Source organism: Babylonia areolata, chromosome 4 (genome assembly GCF_041734735.1).
Source record: "Babylonia areolata isolate BAREFJ2019XMU chromosome 4, ASM4173473v1, whole genome shotgun sequence".
Lineage (NCBI taxonomy): Eukaryota > Metazoa > Mollusca > Gastropoda > Neogastropoda > Buccinidae > Babylonia > Babylonia areolata.
The window spans coordinates 24,730,264-24,742,060 of record NC_134879.1 but is presented as its reverse complement, the minus strand read 5'-3'; the positions used below and the strand labels follow the sequence as shown (position 1 = coordinate 24,742,060).

The 11,797-nt window shown below is 44.8% G+C and overlaps 1 long non-coding RNA gene and 3 other non-coding genes across 5 annotated transcripts; 1 reads left to right on the top strand and 3 right to left on the bottom strand.

Annotated features, from left to right (window-relative positions):
• The first annotated feature begins 1,493 nt into the window (after positions 1-1,493).
• LOC143281618 (uncharacterized) lies at positions 1,494-7,318 on the top strand. Of its 2 annotated transcripts, none has more exons than XR_013055140.1 (3): positions 1,494-1,949; positions 4,007-4,146; positions 6,523-7,318. It is a non-coding gene; the product is annotated as an uncharacterized LOC143281618 (long non-coding RNA). The 2 variants fall into 2 exon arrangements; XR_013055139.1 differs by lacking the exon at positions 6,523-7,318 and adding an exon at positions 5,490-5,523.
• Positions 3,263-3,381, bottom strand: LOC143281811 (5S ribosomal RNA). The gene has a single exon (XR_013055187.1). It is a non-coding gene; the product is annotated as a 5S ribosomal RNA (ribosomal RNA).
• LOC143281810 (5S ribosomal RNA) lies at positions 4,755-4,873 on the bottom strand. The gene has a single exon (XR_013055186.1). It is a non-coding gene; the product is annotated as a 5S ribosomal RNA (ribosomal RNA).
• On the bottom strand, positions 6,026-6,144 carry LOC143281801 (5S ribosomal RNA). Its single transcript, XR_013055178.1, has one exon. It is a non-coding gene; the product is annotated as a 5S ribosomal RNA (ribosomal RNA).
• Positions 7,319-11,797: the final 4,479 nt, after the last annotated feature.

Here is an 11,797-nt window from a genome sequence, read left to right as displayed (position 1 = left end):
AAACCATGGTGTGGTAACGTGAAGTGACCGACAATCATTGAAAATGCTACTGCTGGCACAGAAGATTGTGCCTTACTCGCCAGAACCTCAGATCATCAACATCTGAGATAGAAACTTCACACACGAGACCACTGGTGTGTGGAATATGTTGAGAACAGAACTTGTTTTGATCAAATTTTCGAGGGTTTTTTCACTACAGTCTTCTCTCTTTTTCGTTTTTCTCATGCGCATTTGCATGTACACACTCTGTCTGTCTCACACACATGCGCGCACACACACACACACACACACATGCACACATTTTACTGTCACTTACATATAGGGCCAGCATACAGACACACACAGAAACATACTGACACATATTTCAATTGTAAATGAGAGAAAGGGAGAGTTTCAGTTTCAGTAGCTCAAGGCGTTCGGACAAATCCATATACGCTACACCACATCTGCCAAGCAGATGCCTGACCAGCAGCGTAACCCAACGCACTTTGTCAGGCCTTGAGAGAAATAAATAAATAAATAAATAATAATATAATTAAAATAAATAAATAATAATAATGAAAATAAAATAAATAAATAGAAAGGGGGAAAGACAGACAAAGAAAATGATAATAATAATAATGGATACTTAAATAGCACACTATCCAGAAATCTGCTCTAGATGCTTTACAAAAACGCTTTTGTTGATATAAAACATTACATCAATGTTACATACACACAACAAAATGTGACTACACACACACACACACACACACACTGCATACATACATTTTAACATGCATGTGTATCTAACAGCTACCCTAACACATACGCACACATAGGCAGGCACAAACTTACATAAACACACACAATACACATACATATAAATGCAATAATATGGATGTCATAATGAGAAGTACATACATGAAAAAGTGCTAAATGATAAAAACAATGTTAAGTAAACACATATATTTATAAATATAAATGAATGACAAGAATCACCAGACCCACATTTGTAGAGTGCTGAAAAGTAGCACGCCTTTGAGACAAGAGACAGAGAGAGGACTCCAGAGCCGTAATTACTTAAGAACATAGAGAAATAAGGCTTGGCTTCTTGTAATCTGTCCCAGTGTGTCAGTGCAGGATGCACGCGCGCACACACGCACGCACACACACACACACAATCGCGCGCGCCGGCGCACGCACACACATGTTCTGGCTGACACACCAGTCGAGTTGAGTCATAACAGTCCAAGGAACGATCGAGGCCCCCATGGTCAACATGATCGGGGCTGGGGTGTTGACCTTGTCCACAGCTTGGTGGTCTTGGCTGTCACACACACACACACACACAAATCGAACATTTGTCACGAGCTGTCCGCGCGTGCAACACACCGTGAGAATTCAGGTTGTGAACTTCAGCTCAAAGAGCATGCATGCAGAGACCAGTATGAAAGGAAAGGAGGTGCAGGGTTCAAGGAGGACTTAAAGTGCAATGGATGTGATGCAGATAAAACAGTCAGGTGACCATACAGATATGAAACGGACTCCATTTGCAAGATGGGATATTCTCAATGATTTGGGTGGAAAAAAGAAAAATGCGAACTCATCATTCGTCACCTTCGCTATTTACAGTGGAAACTTCGTTTTTCAACACGGACGGAGCGGAAAATTTAAAAGAGTATGAGTTGTGTAGTTCTCAGAGTCTGAGCAACAACTTGAAGGGCCTGTGTGTGTATTTCTGAAACTGACGTGATGAAACTTAGATGTATGCAAGAACCCGGAACTACCTACCCCCCCAGCGTATGTTACTGTTACACCACACACATGCGAAAGAACGAACACACGACTGACTCTTCGTGCAAGGATTGTGTTTGAAATTATTTCCGTGACCTGGTCAGAAGCGTTATGGAATTTACGCGTTGACGTGGATTTTCAATCTGCACAGGGTTTTTGCCCACGGGATTAAGGTAACTGAGGTACAGTTTATTTTTCGCGTCCCCCCGGTCTTCCCCCACTCACCTTCCCCGGCCTCACCTTGTTAATTTGTTCCAATAATTAGTTACTCTGTTACTAAATGTAAACTTTCTGAGATTTGTTCTCAGTGGAATACTGTTTAAATATTTTGCCTGTACTGTTTTATGGTGTCTGTCTACCTTTAGTAGATGTGGTGTAGTGAATATGGATTGTCGTCCGCCTTTCTCTTCCTTTTTGCTCTTTTCCTATCGCGGGCAGTTGCGTAATTGAATTATGAATTAAAATACGGCGCAAGATGTCGGCAAAACATGCAACTTCTCCGATCACTTCAATGACAGCCGGGCCGGTTTAAGTTATCTTCGTTTCTCTTCCGTCCACACGTGTCCTTGCACACACTCACACAAGACATGCTAACATCTAGTCAGACTGACAGACATACAAACAAAAAGATAGGCAGACAGCTAGACTGACAAACATCCTATCGAAGAGACCATACATTCTCGAAGCCACGAGGTCGAGTGGCCCAGTTACTCGAAGAAATGTTACTCTTCACAGCAGTTTTTCCCCTTGAGGCGCTCCCGTCCTGCCACCATCTCCTCCATTATTTTTCACTTGCAGGGCGGGGAGTTCAGTTTAAGGTAAATATATCTGTATTTACCCTACAAAGATCAAAATCAAATATGAACAAGGCACTGAGTGAGGATTCCCACTGTTTTACTGTTTCATTTTGCGTTCGTTTGTTTTTTTTTATTTTGTTTTTAAGTTCAGTGACAGCAGCATAGCAGTGTTACACATGCACATGATTTAAGAAGGCCAACCGCAGGATGCAAAGTGGATGACCCTTCGCCCACAGCATTTCATAATCATCCGTTTCACGTTGTTTAATAATTCTTTTTGTCCTTGTTGTCGTCGTCGTTGTTGTTGTTTTGAATCCCGAAACAGTGAAACGAGATGACGGCCGGTAGACTCCTGAAAAAGATACTAGTACATATTTTTGATAGGCCAACTTCCACTGACATCACTTGTTCCACTGGTTTGGTATATAGGGTTAAAAAAAGTTACACAGATCATTCGTACACTAGAAAGAAAAATGCAAAACGGAAAAGAAACTCTGCAGTCACACATGACAAGTAACTGATCAAGTGACACATGTTGTGTAGAAATACCAACTTGAAACAAAACTGAGGAGGACTGAAAAAGAATGAATGGGAAAATTAAGAAAATCCAGGGACAGTTAAGAAGAAATGGTAGAGGAGACAGAGATAGAGAAAATGTGGTTAGAAAAGAATAAAAATGTAAAAAGGAATGCCAACAGCACCCGGTGTTCCCAGGCGGTCACCCATCCAAGTACTAACCGGGCCCGACGTTGCTTAACTTCGGTGATCGGACGAGAACCGGTGTTTTCAACGTGGTATGGCCGTTGGCAAGAACAGAGGGAAAATTAACAACCATAAAGCATACACCGAACAAGCGTTCGCCTTTTTCACTTCCTTTACGCTCTTTCCTTTCGCGGATTAATGCATGAATGAATTACAACTTGAAATAAGACAAGTTGTCAAAATCTTCTCCGATCACTGCACTGACATTTTAGGTTATCTTCCTTTCTCTTCCGCCCACTCGTGTCCGTGCACATGCTCACACAGCACTCGTCAAATTTAAAAGACAGACTAACATCTCGTCAGACCGACAGACATACAATCAAACACATAGTCAGACAGACAGACATACAAACAGATAGACATGCAAGCATCCCGTCGAAGAGACCAAACATTCTGGAAACCACGAGGTCGAGTGGCCCAGCAGGTCAAAGAGACGTAACTCTTCACAGGAAACAATCGTACTTTCGTTGCAGTCTTTCCCCCTGAGCTTCTGCTATCCTCCAGCCACAATCTCTACCCCCATATTATTCTTAACTTGTAGGTCAGAGAGTTAGGGATAAATATATCTGTCTGTATTTACCCTACAAAGATCAAAATCAAATGTGAAGAAGAAAGTGATCGTTACTGATTTGCGCCGGGTTTCATAATACGTTTTTGTTTTGTTTTTTCAGTGACAGCAGCAAGTTGCCCATGCACAGGATTTAACTCACTCAGTACGGCCAGACCTCTCTTCTCCTCTACACAGACCCCTCGGATGTCCAGTGGGGGTGTCTGAATGACCCAACCTTCAGCTTCCGTCGTCAGAATTGTGGTATTCTTTGTCAACATTCACGTCTTCAGTATAAGAGCTTTCCGCTTGCAATATTTTGATGATGGTAATTGGGGTGAAACGCTGTTAACGTCGTCTCTTTCGCCGTTCGTATGGAAAGATTTAAGAAGGCTGACCACAGAATACTAAGTGGATAAGCCTTTGCCCTCAGCATTGCATAATCTAACCTTTCAAATGAATACTTTTTGTTCTTGGTTTGTTTGTTGTTGTTTTTTCAATCCCGAAATGAAACACCATAACGGGTAGACACCTGACTGAAAAAGATGTATACATTTATGATGGGCCAACTTCTTACTGACATCACTTGTTCCACTGGTTTGGCATATAGGGTTGGAAAAAAAATTACACAGATCATTCATACACTAGAAAGAAAAATGCAAAACGGAAAAGAAACTCTGCAGTCACACATGACAAGTAAGTGATCAAGTGACACATGTTGTGTAGAAATACCAACTTGAAACAAAACTGAGAAGGACTGAAAAAGAATGAATGAGAAAATTAAGAAAATCCAGGGACAGTTAAGAAGAAATGGTAGAGGAGACAGAGATAGAGAAAATGTGGTTAGAAAAGAATAAAAATGTAAAAAGGAATGCCAACAGCACCCGGTGTTCCCAGGCGGTCACCCATCCAAGTACTAACCGGGCCCGACGTTGCTTAACTTCGGTGATCGGACGAGAACCGGTGTTTTCAACGTGGTATGGCCGTTGGCAAGTACAGAGGGAAAATTAACAACCATAAAGCATACACCGAACAAGCGTTCGCCTTTTTTCACTTCCTTTACGCTCTTTCCTTTCGCGGATTAATGCATGAATGAATTACAACTTGAAATAAGACAAGTTGTCAAAATCTTCTCCAATCACTGCACTGACATTTTAGGTTATCTTCCTTTCTCTTCCGCCCACTCGTGTCCGTGCACATGCTCACACAGCACTCGTCAAATTTAAAAGACAGACTAACATCTCGTTAGACCGACAGACAATCAATCAAAGACATAGTCAGACAGACAGACATACAAACAGATAGACATGCAAGCATCCCGTCGAAGAGACCAAACATTCTGGAAACCACGAGGTCGAGTGGCCCAGCAGGTCAAAGAGACGTAACTCATCACAGGAAACAATCGTACTTTCGTTGCAGTCTTTCCCCCTGAGCTTCTATCCTCCAGCCACCATCTCCACCCCCATTATTCTAAACTTGTAGGTCGGAGAGTTTGGGATAAATATTTCTATCTGTATTTACCCTACAAAGATCAAAATCAAATATGAGCAAGAAAGTGATCGTTACTGATTTGCGCCGGGTTTCATAATACGTTTTTGTTTTTTCAGTGACAGCAGCAAGTTGCCCATGCACAGGATTTAAGAAGGCCTACCACAGAATACTAAGTGGATAAGCCTTTGCCCTCAGCATTGCATAATCTAACCTTTCAAATGAACACTATTTGTTCTTGGTTTGTTTGTTGTTGTGTTTTGTTTTTGTTTTTGTTTTTTGTTTTGTTTTTTGGTTTTTTTTGTTTTGTTTTTTCAATCCCGAAATGAAACACCATGACGGGTAGACACCTGAAAAAGATGTATACATTCTACTGACATCACTTGTTCTACTGACTTGGAAAATGGGGTAGAAAAAAATACCCAGAGCATTCATAGACTAGGAAGAAAAATGCGAAAGGAAAAACGTTGTAGTCACAGATGACAAGTAACTGATCAACACACGTTGTGTAGAGGTATTGACTTCAAACAAGACAGAGAAGGAAAAAGAATGAAAGGGGCTAATTAAGAAAATCCAGGGACAGTTAAGAAGAAATGGTAGAGGAGACAGAGATAGAGAAAATGTGGTTAGAAAAGAATAAAAATGTAAAAAGGAATGCCAACAGCACCCGGTGTTCCCAGGCGGTCACCCATCCAAGTACTAACCGGGCCCGACGTTGCTTAACTTCGGTGATCGGACGAGAACCGGTGTTTTCAACGTGGTATGGCCGTTGGCAATAACAGGGGGAAAATTAACAACCATAAAGCATACACCGAACAAGCGTTCGCCTTTTTTCACTTCCTTTACGCTCTTTCCTTTCGCGGATAAATGTATGAATGAATTACAAATTGAAATAAGACACAAGTTGTCAAAATTTTCACCGATCACTACACTGTGCAGAGGTATTGACTTCAAACAAGACAGAGAAGGATAAAGAATGAATGGGGAAATGAAGTCCAGGGACAGTCAAGAAGAAAGGGCAGACGGAATAGATAGAGAGAGAGGTTGAGAAGAAAAAATAATGTAAAAAGAATGCCAACCGGCAGCACCCGCTGTTCCCAGGCGGTCACCCACCCAAGTATTTAAGTATTTTGTTATTCATTTGGTTTTCAGAGTTGAAGCAGACAACGAAAGGAGACGCACCAGAATGGAATGGACCCCAACAGTTGTGACCCAGGACACAGGGGAAGCAGCCAGACATCCGTCATGTGGACAGAGATGGACCACCACCTCCGTACCTACTGTGACTGACCCGCAAAGAAGAACTGAGACGACTCCGATGATTGTGTTCCACAGATTTCTGCCAGCAGTCACAGTTTCAACTTGACACAGTGGCCTGTTGTGGTGGTGCTGGTTTAGGGATATGTACTGTAGCCGGGCTACAGGTTCATTCCGTATGTCCGGTCCATAGACGGCGTATGGCTCAGTGTATAAAGTAATTAACACAGTATGTACAAATTAACAAATAGTAAAGAGTGGTAACTCTCTCCATTCACAAGGTACACAACTTCAAGTCAGTGCTGTACGTATGTACAGTCAGCTACTCACGACGACACAGTGTCTTCCGGATGTCCTGCAAGATAGTGTACACTGAGCACAGTGCCATGTGTTGGCCTGGAGGTCCAGTGTGTATAGTTGCGGTGTGTGGGGTTGTGGTTTGTGCGTCGTGTGTGGTAAGCATGGGATAGAAACCCTGATTACTTAATTGAAGACTGGGAGAGGAAAGATCGAGAGGGAGGAGGTGTATGAGGAAGCAAAATCCCGGGTTCGCCTGTTCCCGTTTGGCATACAGTCTCTGATGGTGCGGCCACTGAGTCCCTCAGTGAGTTGCCTCTCGATAGATGATTCTTTGTCCTGTTTCACTGACCCCACATTCCCGTTTCGCCTTTTCAGCTTTTCTCTTTCAAACTCGCACGCACACGCGCGTACGCACGCACGCACGCACGCACACACAATCCATACCTAGATGGGAATGAAATTAATGTTTGTTTACATGATTATACCAATGATCAGGGCGGTCAGCTGACCGTCCTGTTCCAGTCTATCTGGGAGAGAGGGGAGGTCCCTCAGGATTTCAAGGATGCTTCTATTGTCCACATCTACAAACGGAAGGGAGACAAAACATCCTGCGATAACCACCGTGGAATCTCTCTCCTCTGCATCGCCGGCAAGATCTTCGCCCGCATCATACTGAACAGATTGGTTGACCATGTCTCCAACACAGTCATCCCTGAAGCACATTGTGGCTTCCGCTCAGGAAGGGAACATGTGACATGGTGTTTGCCGTACGCCAGATGCAAAGAAGTGCCGTGAGCAGAACAAGGAGCTCCACATGGTCTTTGTAGACCTAACTAAGGCCTTCGACACGGTGAACCGCCGTGGTCTGTGGAAGATCCTCCTAAAGTTCGGCTGCCCAGAGAGCCTAATCCAGCTGATTGCGTCTTTCCACGATGGCATGCAGGCGAGAGTACAGGAAAATACTAACATGTTGGATCCGTTCCCTGTGGTAAATGGAGTGAAGCAGGGCTGTGTCCTGGCACCCACACTGTTCTCCATTCTCTTCTCTGCCATGCTGATTGATGCCTTCCAAGACTTTGACCGGGGCATCTACATTCAGTTTCGCACAGATGGCAAACTTTTCAACTTGCGGCGACTCCACACCAGGTCCAGGGTGTTTGAGGCACTGTTGAGAGAGTTCCTCTTCGCTGATGACTGCGCTTGCTGCACACACCCATGAGGACATGGACAGGTTCTCAACCTCCTGCAGGCGCTTTGGACTCACCATCAGCTTCAGCAAGACCGAGTCCATGTACCAACCAGCTAGCTCACAGAACGCCAGTGCCCCCCCCCCCCCCCCCCCCCCACACACACACTCCCCTCCAAGTCAGTCGACAAGTTTTGCTACCTGGGCAGCACCCTATGCAGCAACGGAGCCCTTGATGCAGAAGTGACGCTGCGCATCGCCAAAGCCAGCTCCGCCTTTGGCAGACCCAACAACAGGCTGTGGAACAACAAAGGCATCAGGCTCAGCACCAAGATGAAAACCTACAGAGCTGTTGTACTGACCACCTTGTTGTACTGTTGTGAAACATGGACGATGTATCGCCGTCACATTCAACTACTTGAGCAGTTTCACCAGAGATGCCTATGAAAGATCCTCGGCATAAAGTGGCAAGATAGGGTCTCCAACCTCCAGGTCCTAGAGAGGAGCGGCCTACCCAGCATCGAAAGCCTGCTGATCCAGTGCTAGCTACGCTGGACAGGACACGTTGTCCGCATGACAGACAGCAGGATCCCGAAGATGCTTTTGTATGGCCAGCTGAAGGAAGGCCACCGTGAACTTGGAAGACCCTGCAAGCGCTTCAAGGACACCTTGAAGACAAACCTTAAAGCCTGTGACATAGACATCGCTTCCTGGGAAACTGATGCCCTTGACCGCTGTCGCTGGACGATGTTGTGCTCTAGTGGCATAAAGACGTTTGAAAACAAGAGAACGCTGGCCATTAAGGAGAAGCGTGAGGGAAGGAAGCAGGGCTCAACTTCTGGAGACGTTTTCCCTTGCAACACCTGTGGGAGGTGCTGCGCATCCAGAATCGGCCTCTTCTCCCATATGAGGACACACACCGACAGATAAGCCTGCCTGCCCACTCATCCGTCGGACCGACGGGAGACTCCATCATCACCAATGATCAGTACCGGACAGATCGCCAACAGAGCAAAGAGGCGGGCACACAGACGCAAAGATCAACAGTTGGAGAAGAACATTGTATAAATTATGGGGTGAGGTCTCTCTCACAGCATTTGAACGGTACACCATATACTGAGACACCTGCTGCCGTGCATATGCATATAAACTGGATGGAATGTCGGCCTACGTGTGTGCGAAATATATTGTCATATGTGATGTGGTGTAGTTTTTATCACTATTTGATTTTTACAACAACAACAAAAACATGGTCTTTTGGAGCACGGACGTAAACTGAAAATCGGGGAATCGGGATTACCAGATTAGCGAATCAAGAACAGACGAATCGGAACGCCACCTACGAGAGGCTTGCGTTGCACGCTTGGGAGCAGTCGTCCTTTGGTTAGGGAAGAGTACAAACCACTGAGACCGGAAATTTCAGTGGTTGTCATCTGCTGTTTGTCCGCGTGCAGATAACGGAGGTAGTGGCAGCATGGGAAGCATAAGATACTTCATTGTCAGTATCTTTTCATTTGAGGAACTTCACTTGTTTCCTTTCTGGCCAAATCTTTAATTGATAACATTTTCCACATGGAATTGTAACCAAAAAAAATGTTATCAGTGTTGACCGGTGTGATATACACCACTTTTCTTGTTAGCATGTTGATGTTAAAGAAAAAGGTTATAGAGGTACCATGTCCTTACTGCCACACGGACAGTGAATCCAGTGCGTCCAATGCTTGGCATAGGAAGGCGGGGCCCAATCCTCTCCTCTCGCCACTTTCAACCTTCCCTGTCCCAAGTCTGCATATGTTGAGTCAGAACGGACACGACCAACCAACACCGCCCAAAGTTCTGTGGACTGCTGGCACTGGGCCTGCGCCAGCTCCCTCCCTCAAAACGTTTGTGTAAAAAAATTAATGTTAACGATGTTTGGAGAAAAGGAAGCAGGAGATAGGTGCAACTGGAAAGCTCGCCAGCTTGGAAACACGCGCGTGTCAAGATCAAAATCTTATTTCAAGATGTGTGTGTGTGTGTGCGCGCGCGCGAGAGAGAGAGATCTTGAACACGCGCGCGTTTGCAGGCTGCTACACTTCCCATTCCCCTTTCTCCTGTCAACCCTCCATCGTTTATTTTCCTGTGGTATGGGTGCTAGTCCTTCGCGTTCAATGTCTGGCAAGTGTGGAAATGTATTTAGTGAGAGTGAATGGGGTGAATCGTCAATGAAGCTGGTCGAGTCAGTGGTCCTCATCTACCGTTTATTTTCTGGAGTGGGTACGGGTGGCCACTGGGTCGTTCACCCTTACCGCTTGTTAACAAAAGTTGAGGGCCAGGCGCGAGCGCTTCTGTGATATACTTGGTAGGGTTTGAAAGGGATTTACTTGGGGAAGGAACGCCCGATTCACAAAGCTGGACGGTGAATGTAGGGGTGCACTGGCCTTCCCCTCCCCGTTGTATCTTTGTGCTGTAAGTCTAACTTTGTGATTCGGCCGTACCTCCCTCTTGTAATTTATTTTCAGGCTTTAATAAAGACACCCCATATCCATTCGGCGTTCTGTTTATTTTCCCCCATTGCTTATTCAGGGAAAAAGCAGTGGTTACACACCGCCACAGGATTCACATGGCGGTAGTTTGAACGAAAACACATCGTAATGGGACCAAACAAAAGCTCACCAACAATGCGCAAAGCATTGACAGGTTACAGAAACTGAACTGGCATTAAACAAAATACAAGCATTCACCCACCCCATCCCCCGCCAGACATTGTCGGTGAGCTCTAGTCCCGTGACGACGTGCCAGACATAATCATAAAAAAAAGCGGCAAAGAAAGTACTGATGTAAGGCCCTGGGGTTGGTTGCATCAGCGAACTTTGCAGCGCCGTTTCCTTATCCGTTATGAATGTTCCCAACTCACATGTAAATTCCATATACTTGGGAACATTATCTCTAAGCAAACTAAGCGCTGCAAAGATCACCCCATGCAACTCGGCCCAGATCTGGACATGTAAGGCCCACTGGTCCACTTTTGACTGCACGAGTGTATCGCATGAAAGACACTGCAGACCGGGTGGTCATTTTAGAAAGCTGAAGCATGTACTCAGGTACCAACCCCGAAATCCAGTTTTAAACAATTCACAATGTATCTTTTCTTTCTTTAAACCTCCTACGCATCTTCTCATTTATCGCAATAGGCAACCGAGACCGTGCAAGTAGAACCGCGTATACAATAGTTTAAAGTCATAAACATCAATGGCATTTTTGATGATGCGAGACCCCGTTTGGTCGGTTGGGCCAAAAGCAACAAGAGATAAATGTAAAGATTTGGTGTACGCATTTTCAAATACAAACCAACCCTTGATATAATCCTTTTTCACTACCCCCAAGGACATTCACATTGTGTATTACGACTTGTTTAGATCACACGCACCTTGAAAATCACTAACAGGCCAGTACAGTGCTTTTATTTCCGATCATTGAGGAAACTAGCAAACGCTTGACCAAAGCCAGATCAGTGATTTCACTGAAGTGATAGTGTCCGCATACTGTTCTTCAAGAAAGTGAATGGTTTCCCAGAGAACTTTGTGGCACGAGGATAGGGTGGGTCAGGGTGGTTGGCATCTCGTGGTCATGCTGCAAAACCAGCCGTCTTCAAGAAAACGACAGCAACTGTTTGTACTGAAAGCTGAACTGCCGTTTGTTTTT